This window comes from Ctenopharyngodon idella, chromosome 3, assembly GCF_019924925.1.
Source record: "Ctenopharyngodon idella isolate HZGC_01 chromosome 3, HZGC01, whole genome shotgun sequence".
Classification (NCBI taxonomy): Eukaryota; Metazoa; Chordata; class Actinopteri; order Cypriniformes; family Xenocyprididae; genus Ctenopharyngodon; species Ctenopharyngodon idella.
The window spans coordinates 25,593,502-25,606,988 of record NC_067222.1 but is presented as its reverse complement, the minus strand read 5'-3'; the positions used below and the strand labels follow the sequence as shown (position 1 = coordinate 25,606,988).

Sequence of the window (13,487 nt, the reverse complement as noted above, 5' to 3'; positions counted from 1 at the left end):
AGGGGGAAGTCAATAGGCAATAAAATGAACAAAAACAAAAAAAGAACGAAAAAACAAAACAAATTTACAAATATACATTAGGGCAAATAAAGTAAACAGAGGTAAAAAAACAAAAAAACAAAAACAAAACAAAAGTAAAAAGTAACAAACTAAAAAAGGAAGGAAAGCTGTGGCCTGGAATAAATATAAGGAAACTAACATTAAATGCTATCTACACCTACCTCAGCTAGAAATCTAAAGTACCCATTTTACCACAGGCCAATGTAATCTATCACACAGTAATCAATATAAAACAGACAGGAAAGAGCAGTCAATGGCAGATAAGAGACTTAAATCAAGCTTTTAACATATAGCCTCCTATAACACCCATTGGGTGCCCTTTTTTAGGAAAACAGTTACACCTACACATACATGCTTTAAGGCACATAAAAGAAAGAAATAGAGTAAAGTCAAAGGTTGCCCTCTTCAGCAATACAAAAATATCTAAGTTTCTTTGTAGAAGATAAAGCTAACACATCTAGACACTACCAATCTCAAACCAGCAAAAACAGCATGCATACACAGAAGATTAGAGATATGAATATGGAAAGGAAACATCAAAACAGATCTGATTACTTGATTTAAATTTGAACTCCTGCTCTGGAGTCTTTCCAAGTCAAAGCACAGGGAAATTACCAGGGAAATCTTCAGCCGGATCAAAACCATATTAAGCTCCTTTCACATCTACCCACCTCTGATGAAGCTGAGCTTCACATACGCTAGACACACATATACAAAAGCATGCACAATGTCATACTACACTGTTTAGGCTAGGTGTAGGCTAGGCTGTGATCGTGAATGAATGAGATAAAAAAAAAAATGTTGGCAAGAAAATGACTTTCTATTGAGTTCTTATTATAATTATTATTATTATTAATTAACAAACAAATGACTCTCATGAGCCAATTTAGTCAATACATACTGTGCAACAAATAGTCATGAACTAATGATTCTTATAAATTGATTATTTTAATGAATTGTTCAAAAAAATAAGTAAGGTGTGTTGGACTTTGTGCGGCGCTGCGCAGACTGATAGGTGTATGACATCAAGCACCGTGAGAGCGATTTGAAAGCAGATGTCATGCTTTCTAATCGTTCTCACAGTACTTTGATGTCATACACAGATCAGTCAGTGCAGTGCTGCATGAAGTCCAACACGACAAATCCTTCACTGAATCAACTCACTGAATCAGTCAGAGTGGCTACTAAATCAACATCTGACTCACTAACTGAACAGCAAGTTATCATTTCTTTCAATGGTGTCCATTTCAAAATGAAGCACGTTTTGCACAGATGTGATTTGCAACATTATATTTTATATATTTATATTTTATATTTAAAAAAGACAGTCTCATCCCAAACTCCCACTATTGGTTAAATGAATGTTGCTCTGTCAGGCTGAAATGGTTGAAATTCTCAAACAAACACATACCCGAAACAGTCAAATGATTTCAACATCGAACACTTCAAGTAATGTGTGTGTATTTACTATTTACTTTCAAACAGGCTTGTGATGTATTGTGCTAGAAACCGGATGATATTAGCAAAATAAAGGCCAGGCAACTACCAAGTAGCAAGGCTGAGGGTTGTATTTCATTTCCTGGAAAATTCTAAGCTTATTTGGGCACTTGGATTATTTGGGCATCGCTGCACAGGAAGTCATTTCACCAAGCCATGTGCATGTTACTGGGAGCAGATCCATGAGGGTCATCCGCAAGTTAGCCTTGTTTCATAACACAGCCGTGTTTGCACTGAACTGCTGAAGGGTGTCTGTATTCAGACTGCTCCTGAGCGAGAATGACAATGTCAGTGCATGTTTGAATGGATCTCCATGGGATGAGGAGTAACTGAGAGAAAAAGACAGCGAGGTTAAGGGTCAGAGTCCACCAAGTTGACAGAGAATGATTGTGCCCTGATCTCTGTCATTTAAAAGGACATTTAAAACAGAACATACGTCGCTACACAAACACAAACATACGAGACATGAGAAGGTGCAGGACTGTCTTCACTCACAGCTATTTGCACTAGTCCAAGTGTCATCCTGTCTGTGTGTCTGCTAAAGGAATACACAAACATATCCTTATCAAATAGTCTGTTCCTTCTAATATGTGTCTATCCACCCCTTTTCTATGACCCATGACGCTTTGCACGAATTATGGGTGTAACTTCCGTTAAACTGTACACAATCAGTGAAATGTTCGCTCTATGAATGCAATAAAACTCTTTTTTCAAAAACTGGGTACAATGATGTGGTAAATTGTTTTTTTTTCACACAAACAAAGTACTTGCGTCGTTTCATAAAACTGAGGTTAAACCAGTGGGGTACTTTAATGATGTCTTTACTACCTTTCTGGACCTTGAAAGTTGTAGCTGCATTGGATCTCTATGGAGGCACAGAAACCTCTCAGATTTCAATAAAAAGATCTTCATTTCTGTTCCAAAGATGAACAAAAGTCTTACGGGTTTGGAACGACATGAGGATGAGTAATTCATTTTTAGGCGAGCTAACCCTTTAACATGAGCATTGAGCTGTTCATGCTAAATAAACACTTATTTTCAATCAGCGAGTCGTGATGTGGCTCAAAACCCTATAACAAACAAACATAGACATTTGCTAAGAAGGCTAATTACTTTATTTAAAGAGTTTTTCATGAACACTGCAGATGATTAAAAAATAGACAACAAATGGTATTACTTTGTGCATTTGATTCAAATCACAGCAAAGGACACATATTACGATGAAGTTCAAAGAGGTTAATTTATCATGTTGTTTAAAAAAAAAGCATACATGAAAGCATAAGTGATTCTGATGTCTGCGATTTGAAATGATATTGGTAATGTTACAAGAAAAAAACATGCATATACTGTCACAACAGCAAAAATCAGGAGACTTCATATAACTGTTGACCCCTGCGTAGGAACTGCTCAGACTGAAAAACATTAAAAACTATTAAAACACATTCACATAACAGTGAATGTTCACAGAACTAAGCATACATGCATGTGTATGTTGAAGAGAACAGGAAGGGTCTCCTTGGTGTTATCTGCTGTGCACTCTGTGATTATTTTTATATTTTTCCAGCTTGGGCATGCATCTACTCCAAAGGGACCAATTAGAGTGCCATCTGTAATACTTCACTGGTCATACCAGCTCAACTGCATGTGTACGAGCATTAATGTATGTGTACGGCGTGCAGTCAGTATGTGCTACACGTCTCAGTGCCTGTAAATCAGTCGGTCTTTGTGTGTGTGTGAGAGTGTGAGTGTGATTTTTCTCTGTCAACTGCAATGCAGGTTGCAGTCAAGGTTTCTGCGGAGGTATAGGTAATGCATATTACTCATCTAACCCATAATATAAATCTTTTAACAGGTCTCTGTCTCTCAACGTGGTGTATTTACACTCTTTTTCCTCTCTCTCCTATTTTCCTCCATTAGATGCAAATGTTTCACTGACATGTTTTGTTTAGACAGCCGATATAACTAGAACATACCTGTGATTGTTTTCCCCACAACATTCTGTGAAATTTCTCTTTCAATGGCCAATTAAGTAAAAAACACTTAACCATTCAGTTTAGCAGTGCTTTAATTAGTTGTGCATTCTGTAATACATTAGAATTAAGTTAATTAACACATAATAAACTGAGCACCTGTTCTGAATCAGTAATTACCTTCACAGAATATGCTTATGTTATGCTTTAGTCAATCAGACACTTATGAGAGGTCATTCCTCAGACAACTGGTATAAGTGAAAGCTTGTTAGAGACGATCAACCAGGTCCCAAATTCAGTACTATATATTGGATTCTTCTGATTGGTCAGAAGGTCTGAACTCATATGCATTATAATGCAATCACTCCTCAGGAGGCAAATGACTGGTCTGGTCTGTGTAAATGGATCTAAGCATGGTCTCAGCGCGTGGGTTTGCTTTACAGAGAATGTGTCACTTCTGAAAGCCAAAGCTGTAATGGTATGGGGTTTGACCTGACATTTATATTGCATAATGCATTTATGCATTTGGCAGATATTTTTATCCAAAGTGCATTCAAGGTATGCATCTTTATCAGTTCATGCATTTTCTGGGAATCAAACCCATGACCTTTGTATTCTTAATGTCATTATGTTTGAGCTACAGCAAAGCTATACTAAAACTTTACTTTTAAAAAGCAGTTTTCCAACATATATGCATATAAAACATATGGTTTTGACTCTAAATTTTAACTGGGCTAAAATCATTAAATTGAACCCAGGTGAAAAAAAAGTACACTTCCATAAAGTACTTAAAGTGCTCTATTTTCACGCACTAATTTTGTACATAAAAAAAAAAAATTAAAATGAGTACTTCTTAAAGGATTCTTAAGGACATATAAGTGAACTCAACTGTGCTATTTTGAGACACCATGAATATGAACTACAATGTGCTTTTGACATACTATCTCTGTATTTAAAAAATGTATTTAGTTACCACTTGTAGCACACTTTAACCCATCTTTCATACAGTGTAAAACTACAAGTGGTAACTAAATAAATTTTTTTAATACGGAGATAGTATGTTAAAAGCACATTGTAGTTCATATTCATGGTGTCTCAAAATAGCACAGTTGAGTACACTTAGATGTTCTTAAGATTATCTTAAGTACTAAAGAATTTTTAGTATATTAAGTACAAAATTAGTATGCAAAAATAGAGCACTTTAAGTACATTATGGAAGTGCACTTTTTTTTCACCTGGGAAATGTGCCAGATTTTTGTTTCTTGGCAACAACATAAATGTCACCATTTCTTTTGAAGAACACTGATATATTTCATCATATTGCTGTTGCTGTCATTTTGTAAAAGCAATATGCCAATACTTGCTGCGTGCACACAGACCACTTGATCTATCAGACATTTATTAAAGCACATGCATATGTGAACTTTCCTTGTTGTAATATACAGTACTACAAAGACACACAGTAATTATTTGTAATTGTGTTTAGTAGTATGAATTAAACATTTCCTTTTTATGTGCGTGTGACCGCACATTGTGTTCTCAAGTTTCCGTGTATGTTAAAAATGTAAGAGAGCCAGTTTTAGCAAACTCACTCTGGTAAAATTACAGACTGAGGAAATGAAACACAATCCCAGACTGCAGACCGACCGACTGAAAGAAAGAGGGGAACAGAGAGCTAGAGTGAGTGAAAGAGAGAACACAGTGGGAGATAAAGAGAGGGAATGGAATTGATGTCAAGCACTAAAAATGTTCATTTATTATCCTGTGTTCAATACATATTTCTTATTAACAACTGTTTAAAAAAAAAAAAAAATCTCACAGCTTGGTAGGGCTGGTTTTAGAGGGGTTTCGAGCACTTTTCAGCTATCAGACTGGAAGAACCAGCTTACACCAGCTAAGACCAAGTTTTTTTTTAGTCAAGTCAAGTCACCTTTATTTATGTAGCGCTTTTCACAATGCAGATTGTCAAAGTAGCTTTACAGTGATAATAGGAAAATAATTTTGGCTGCACAGCAGCTCTAGAAGAAAATAGTGTCATTGTCCAGCTTAAGTAAATTCAGTATTGATTCATTCATTTGTAAAAATCTAGTTATTCATTTAGTTAATTCATCTATACATCGGCTCTGGAGAAGACAGTGATGTCATCATCCAGCTCAGTTTAGTTGGCATAGAATGGTGTCGATGCAGGCAGATCAAAAACATTGTTGAATATTAAGTGTTCCCAAGTAATATTAAGTAATATTAAGTGTCCCCAACTAAGCAAGCCAAAAGGCGACAGTGGCAGCAGTAAATACATAAAAACAAAACTATTTATATTTCAAGATAGAGAGATCGATTATTACTATCAGTAAATTATATACTGTATAACAGCATTATACAATTATACAGCATTATACTACGTACATAAGACTAATATCCTGCAGAATGTACAATTTATAACTCATTCTCCACTTATACCTGCAGATCCTTTCTGATTAGAGGAAAACAGCTGTACAGGTCAGTCAGATGCTATTCAACTCCTCTTATATCATCTCACCGCACCTGACAGGTGGCAGACAAACCAATTCTGCTGTACTTCTAATGCACTTATGTGTGTGAGCACATATACAGTGCTCAGCATAAATGAGTACACCCCCTTTGAAAAGTAACATTTTAAACAATATCTCAATGAACACAAAAACAATTTCCAAAATGTTGACAAGACTAAGTTTAATATAACATCTGTTTAACTTATAACATGAAAGTAAGGTTAATAATATAACTTAGACTACACATTTTTCATTTTTACTCAAATTAGGGTGATGCAAAAATGAGTACACCCACAACAAAAACTACTACATCTAGTACTTTGTATCGCCTCCATGATTTTTAATGACAGCACCAAGTCTTCTAGGCATGGAAAGAACAAGCTGGCGACATTTTGCAACATCTTTCTTTTTCATTCTTCAAGAATGACCTCTTTTAGAGACTGGATGCTGGATGGAGAGTGATGCTCAACTTTTCCCATAGGAATTCCCCATTCCCCAGGTGTTCGATTGGGTTCAGATCAGGAGCCATACTTGGACACTAAATCACTTTCACCCTGTTCTTCTTCAGAAATGTGTTTAGGATCATTGTCATGTTGGAAAAGTGCACGACGACCAAGGGCACGGAGTGATGGTAGCATCTTCTCTTTCAGTATAGAGCAGTACATCTGTGAATTCATGATGCCATCAATGAAATGCAGCTCCCCGACACCAGCAGCACTCATGCAGCCCCACATAAGGACACTGCCACCACCATGTTTCACTGTAGGCACCATGCATTTTTCTTTGTATTCCTCACCTTTGCGATGCCATACAGAAATTATTTTCTTTCTCAGGTCTTGTGATATTTCATGTGGTGCCATTGCTGACAGCATGAAATGGGAAGGGGTTTTAACACTCTTTTATAGTCAACTGTCTGCTGGACACCTGTGTAATGAATAATTAGACTTACCTGTGGTTGAATTCTTGTTAAATTAGACATTTGTAGTCTAAAATTTAGCTTTGCTCCAGAGACTTTCAGTGGGGTGTACTCATTTTTGCATCACCCTAATTTGAGTAAAACTGAAAATTTTGTTCTCTAAGTTATATTATTAACCTTACTTTCATGTTATAAGTTAAACAGATGTTATATTAAACGTAGTCTTGTCAACATTTTAGAAATTGTTTTTGTGTTCATTAAGATATTGTTTAAAATGTTACTTTTCAAAGGGGGTGTACTCATTTACGCTGAGCGCTGTATGAGTAGAAAACCCTCATCAATTTACAATTTTTGTCAATATGACTATTTTATTTAGAATTAATCAATACTGATTTAAATAATCAGTGTCACTGCTTTTTAAAAGATGTTCAAATGCTCTCTTTCCAGATGTGTGATTTATAGATAAATAGATAGAGAGAGCGAGAGACAGAGATAGTCTTTATCTCTGTGTTTGTAAGAGTGGAAATATATGAAAGCATCTCTTTATTTAGCACAGAAGTCTTGGCTTGGTTCTGCTACGTAAGGGTTCCTCTGGCATGTGACGCGGGCCGCCCCTGCAATGGCATAACCCACACACTGCTATAAATACACCCAGCACGGGTGCACTGCTATAAAGCTGCTCAGCCCACTGAGCACCTCTGAGCCTTTGGATCTCTCCTGACGCTCCAATGGACCAGAACTTCAGGCCTCAAAGCAAAAAAGGCTTTTTCTTTGTCTTGCTGCCAAAATGCAAAGGCTACAGTATTTGGTTTCTTTTCTAGGCAGAAGAGCAAAGAATAAACCCAACTTGACTCTGATTTGACAGATGCACTATGTAAATTGTCACTGCACTCTGTTGTCTTGATTGCGCCGTGTGCGCTCGCTGTTTGATATTGCTATTCTTTTGTACCTGATGTTCCACAGAGTTTGAAAGCACTGTTCTTAAATTCTGAAGTATTTCTGCATGAACATTATGTCTCCAGAAGTCTGAAGTTTGAGCAGGATTGTGAGAGAGCTTGTTTTGATTAACAGAATTTAAAGCTGGAGGAAAAAAGCATTTAAAATGATGTACTTTATGTATTGTTCTATTTCTGATTTTTGACACAATAACTAAATCTGAAGGTAAACAACCTGCTTTATGAGACAAATATTGCATTGAATATGAGTAAAAATGTTCAATAATTTATGCAAGCAACACAAAATATTAAGTTTCCTATTAAAAGCATAGTGGTGTAATGTTGGATGCTATTTCTAAAACAGATTTTAACCATTTATTGATTATACAAAAAAAAAAAAATGTATTAAATCATTTTATCTCTATACCAAAGTCTAAAATAATTTCCATTTTAGTATTATAGACTTTAAAACTTAGTAAATTAGATTATAAAGAATCTTAGTCACATCAGAACACACGTCTGAATGGAGCATTTGATTGCTTAAAGGAGATGCAGGATGTGGGTTAATTGTCTTTAAACCGCTCAGCATCCACATACAGTAAAGGTGACCTGCTGATTACCCAGAATGCACTGTGGTCATATATCAAGGCCATCTACCCTGTGGAAGTAGGACGCTGGGTAGCCCTGCACGTATACTTGCTACTTCCTTTGGGAGAAGGAGGAGTGGATGCTTGGTAAAGTACCTCTGCAGAAGCGGAAACAACTCTTCTCACCTTGTTTCCCAAGGGGTCGACACAAGAGAACAAACAGCGCAAAGTCTATCTGACCTGAATTCAGTTTCGCAGTTTCCATACAGCAACATATGCAGGCCGAACTGAAGGAGAACCTGGGTTAACATGGACTAATGATTCAAGGATACCCTCAGCAGCTTTCCAGATCTAGATATAGCATTCAAAGACATTCACATATTCTTGTATGTCTATGACTGTACAATAAGTTTAACCATCAGATTTAAACAGCATGCAAACTAATAATTTAAATGAACAGGTCCTTCACAATAAGGGCCTTTGTTTACAGAGTCAACAGCAGCAATTTTCCTTCCATTCAATGGAACAACAAAGACACACATACTTCACAATATGAGTTGGAGCAATAGAACTCTCACAGGTCCTAAAGTTCACAACACCACTCTAAAGTGGGAAAAAAAAAAATCCCAGCCACCAGTATTTGATAAACAGAGCTCACGTCTGCTTACCATGCAGCTCTGTATCACACAGTGAACACAAGCACTGAAGCACAGTGTGACTTACAAAAGTCAGTGGGTGCTTTCTCATTCTCAGAATGAGATCTCACTCTGTGAAGAACACAAAATACACTCAGACAGAAATAGAGACAGCAAAGAGAAATGAAACTCTGGAGTAGCACTAAGAGCCTGATAGAAACATGTACAAAGTATTCTTCTTCATACACACACATTCATACAGTGAAGTACAGCATTAGTCAGAGCTCTCCAGGGAGAGAGGAGGACCTGTTTGTATGTTTCAAAAGGTAAATGGCCGTACTTTGACTAATAAAAAACTGTGGCAAAGCTGCATTTAATAATGGTCTTTCAGCTGAGGTGTGTGTCGAGTGGACGGCAGTGCTCAGTCTGGGGGAGGAGGGCTGTGCAGAATTAGCAAAGCTGTACGAACTTTCCAAAAAGCACCTGTACGTCATTGTCTGCTATTGAATGAAGAGTGCGGATGAGTGGAAAACATGTTCTGGAACAATCCACCACTCAACCCAACATATATGTTCATCAATTCAATATTAATTTGTCAAAGAATATACATTACTATAATTACTTAGGCCCAAAACATACTTTATGCTAGTATGTGACTGCAAAAGCTTCTAATTGCAATTTTATACATTGTTTTCAAATGTGTCAGAATGGAGTTAATTACATGACACAAGTATGCATTGCATTCTCTGTATTGCCTCAAGTGTCACACTAAGTGGGTGTTTTCCACTCTTTTCTTTTCTTTTCTTTTCTTTTCTTGTTTTTTTTTTTTTTTTTTTTTTTTACTGTCAGTTGAACTAGTGTTTTGGACTAGATCCAGTTGGCATGTTTATAGCTAGCTTTATAGTAGCTTTATTTAAAGGAGTGGCATTTTTCCATACTATGGAAGTTAATGGCTACTGTCAGCTGTTTCTTCAAAATATCTTATTTTTTGTCCAGTAGAAGAAAGAAAAACATAAAGGTTTGGGGTGAGTAAATTACATAATTTTCATTTTTGGGTGAACTATCCCTTTAAGTGTGTTCAATGAGACTGAGTTCACATCTGAATTTGTACACTTGCCTACAGTATTATGGAATTTCTTTTACATTGCTCATACATAAGTCCAAAACACACTGCACCCAAATACGCTACTGTATACAAGTTTGAGGTTATGTTTTTTTTTTAAATAAATTAATTCAGCAAGGATGCATTAAATTGCTTAAAAGTAAACAGTACAGACATTTATAATGTCACAAAAGACTGCTAATTCAAATAAATGCTGTTCTTTTGAACTTTTTATTCAACAAAGAATCCTGAAAAAAACAATCACAGTTTTCACAAAAATATTAAGCAGCACAAGTGTTTTCAACATTGATTATAATAAGAAATGTTTCTTAAGCACCAAATCATCAGAATGATTTCTGAAGGATCATGTGACACTGAAGACTGGAGTAATGATGCTGAAAATTCACCTTTGCCATCATAGGAATAAATTATGTTTTGAAACATTAAAACAGAAACAGTTATTTTAAACTGCAATAATATTGAACAACACTTTTTACTGTAGTTTTAATCGAACAAATGCAGCCTTGGTGAGCGTAAGAGACTTCTTATAAAAAGGTCTTACTGACCCCAAACTTATTAACATGAATGCTAGCTCTTCTAGCTAAGCAAACTCAATTCCATACATTGTTGCCTTTCAAAATGTGTCATCATTACAAAATTAATAATGCTACACATTGCATAGCAGTGTTTCTGCAAGGAAAAAATTAGCATATCAGATAAACTGTCTAGGGGAAAGTGGGGGGCACAACCTAACTCTCAGTTTGTGTAAATCTACTTAGGGTTCAGAGAATTTATTTTGTTCCACATTAATTTCACATGTGTCTGGTACAAACATGTGGCTTTGTTTCATTAATACTGTGTATATTTTTTTCTTTATTTACCCCGAAAGAAGGGAAGTGAAATGGGACAACATGCCCCATAGGTGGGGCACATTGTAACGTGTGATGGGGCACGTTGTAACATGACCATATGACAGCTAAAAATGTTATCTGATTTAATTAAAAAAATATACTTGACAAACTGAAATATTTTGTCAATAAAAGACAATAATTATTTTTGTCATATAAAACAATAGCATTTTTTTTTTTTTAGAAATTCAAATTTATATAATTTTGTAGTTTGACAATGAACACAAAACACAGCTAGACAGCGTAGGTCAAAACAATACACACAAACGGATGAAGAAACACATTCAGACATTCAGAAAAACACAGAGCTGAACAAAAACACTCCTCTCCCTCCACTCACAGCTCTCACAAAACACAGGATAAATAGACAGCCTGGTACAAATGCTGTAAATTTCTTGAAATTTCTGGATTTCTTGAAATCTTTTCTGGATGTTCAGGTTCTTCCTTTCAGTCTTTATTCACCTTTTTTCCATGGTTTCTCAACAGAAATTCATAAAAGTTGATTATGCCAGTTGTATCTGTATAGAATAGTACAGTTCTAATAGCTGGGCACATTGTAACGCAGTGTTACAACGAACCCTATCTGCGCAACTGGACTTTAAAACTGGTTAGTGTCTTCTGCTAGTTAGTGAAGCATTAAAGAACTACCCAAACTGCTAAACAACAGATTGGAGATTAAAATAATATCAGATTTGTCTAATTTTAAATAAACACAAAAAATATAGATGAAAAATTAGCTTAAGTAAGAAATTTACTTTTGCTATTGTTAAATAAATGTTCAGTGATATCTTCCAAAGATTTCTGAATTTTCGCACAATTTTTTCTCTATATATTGTCGATATGGCAACTAGTAAATACGCTAAGTTTCTTCATGCTAGCGTTTCTGGAAGTATTTAAACTTACTTCGTTTTTCTCTTTCAGTCATGCAGTGTTCAATAGTTTGAAGAGAGTCTTGCTAAGCAAGTTAGTTAAAGTCAACATAGCTAACTACCAGAATAACAACAAATTCAGTTTAACAGCTCAGACATTTGGAGTAACTATCGCCCCTGGAGTTTTGAAGTTACCACCACAGTAATGCAAGAACACGTTAAATTCAATGAACTCTTGATGTTCTTTTATTAGCTATTAGCCTATCTGTAGTAAATGTGTAGTAAATATCTGTAGTAAAACCTTTAAGGTACCATCACTGAACCTTTTTTCCTCAAACAGCATTTTTTTGCCACAGCTTATCCAGAAGAAAGGAGAAAGACAGTGATTTGAGTGATTGTGCGTAGGTGTTGTGTACTAAAGCTTTGAGATGCTGCCAGCCTTCCACTGAACACAAATGCACTTTTTGCTTTCTCCACACGGTGCGACCTCTTCTCTCAACACCACAGACAAAACTGCCTACAGCTGTGCTAGCTCTACCCCTCTCCCCCACACACACATCAGCTTTCTGCAGTAGAAATAATAATATTTGCTTATATATTTGCCAGAGGTCTTTTCCTGTCAAGAGTCTGTCAGTTTATGGGTATTTTTAGACAGGCAGGTCCAAGGCTACTACCACACACAAACACTGCCTTTTGTTTTCCGATCAGACTTCAGGAAACTTGCTCTAAAGGTGCAGTCACACTTACTGTTATTTGGTGAAATTTCATGTATGAAATCCAGTCTTTTAAATAGGAATCTGCCTCATTTGGAGTTTCACGTGAGGGCGGAAATGTTCCTCGCACAGGTATTGCTTGTGTTCAAGTTGGTCTCCTACATTGATCAACAGAAAGCTTCTTGGTTTGAAAGTGACTTCTGTGTGAGCTGTGCTTCATACACTGTTAACAATAGACAATAGACCTTTATTTCCTGCGAAATTTCAATGAAACGTCAGTAATGTGACTGCACCTTAATACAAAAATACACCAACATTAGCTTCCTCTTTTCCACATTTTTTATAGTTTTTCAAAAATATTGGATAAATGCTTTTATTCATCCATCATCAAATCATTGCACTTTTGTAAGTATCATTGCTCACTTGTAAGTAACTGAAGTAAACCATAAATGATAAGTGAATAAATGCAAATCATGACATGCCTCTTTGCATGTTTGCATGTTTTGCATGTACTTGAAATCTAAATTAAATGCCTAGAAGGTTAAAAAAAATCTGGAAAAAAATCTATAAACTGTATTAAAATGTATGTTTATACTATATTATATTATTTTTAGTGCTGTCAAATCGATTAATAGCGATTAATCGCATCCAACATTAAAGTTTGTATGTATATGTATGTATGTGTGTGTACATTAGCTTATATATATACACACACACACACACACACACACACATATATTATATATTTACAAACTTATGTTAGATGC

The 13,487-nt window shown here is 35.7% G+C and overlaps 1 protein-coding gene across 1 annotated transcript in view; it reads right to left on the bottom strand.

Moving 5' to 3' along the window:
- The window catches only part of plcl5 (phospholipase C like 5), a 71,831-nt gene that overhangs the window by 28,211 nt on the left and 30,133 nt on the right, over nt 1-13,487 (bottom strand). The window lies entirely within an intron of this gene.